The sequence below is a fragment of the Poecilia latipinna genome, unplaced genomic scaffold (genome assembly GCF_001443285.1).
Source record: "Poecilia latipinna isolate Pla-1442-1.1 unplaced genomic scaffold, P_latipinna-1.0 Scaffold4253, whole genome shotgun sequence".
NCBI classification, from domain to species: domain Eukaryota; kingdom Metazoa; phylum Chordata; class Actinopteri; order Cyprinodontiformes; family Poeciliidae; genus Poecilia; species Poecilia latipinna.
In genome coordinates this window covers 1-676 of record NW_015116869.1, presented here as the reverse complement: position 1 = coordinate 676, position 676 = coordinate 1, and positions in this window count along the sequence as shown.

Here is a 676-nt window from a genome sequence, read left to right as displayed (position 1 = left end):
AACATGGTTTCATTGTTATTATAGAGGAATTTAAAGGTGCTAAACTCATGAAATACATAAATAAAGAAACAATACACAAACTCCATTCTCTCCGGCTCATAGACAAACAGGAAGACATTTAATGCACATCTGCAGATTCACACATTACATTTTCATCATTTCATTTTCATCATCTCAGAATCCAAAATGTCTTGTCTCTTACTTCTGACATCAGGTTTTTATACCATTCCAGCCCTACTGTTGTGTATTGGAAAACGTTTGACCAATGGCGTTACCAAACCTCGCTTCCACAGCAATTCTGGCTCCGTCTTACACTGGATGTGTGTTGGAAGTTCTGAGAATTAGGGGTTGACCTCGTGGAAGTTAAATCTGCTCCATCAGAAGAACTATTAGTCAAGTTGTTGATTCCTTATCTGTCCAAACAAAGATTATTTCCCAGTCCTGGCTGACTTTCTCGCATGCAAGCAGGAAAAGACGTTTGCCAAAGGTTTCTTGCACAACAACTTAACCTTTCCCTCTTTGGTGATTGTTTATTCCACATCTCTCCAATCTGAATTCCTCTCTGACTTCTAGGTCAGATTGACCCAATACATTTCTTTTCAGACAAAACATATCTTAATGTGAACCAACCAACAACATGACTTTTAACTATTAATGTAATTAAATTCCTCTACAG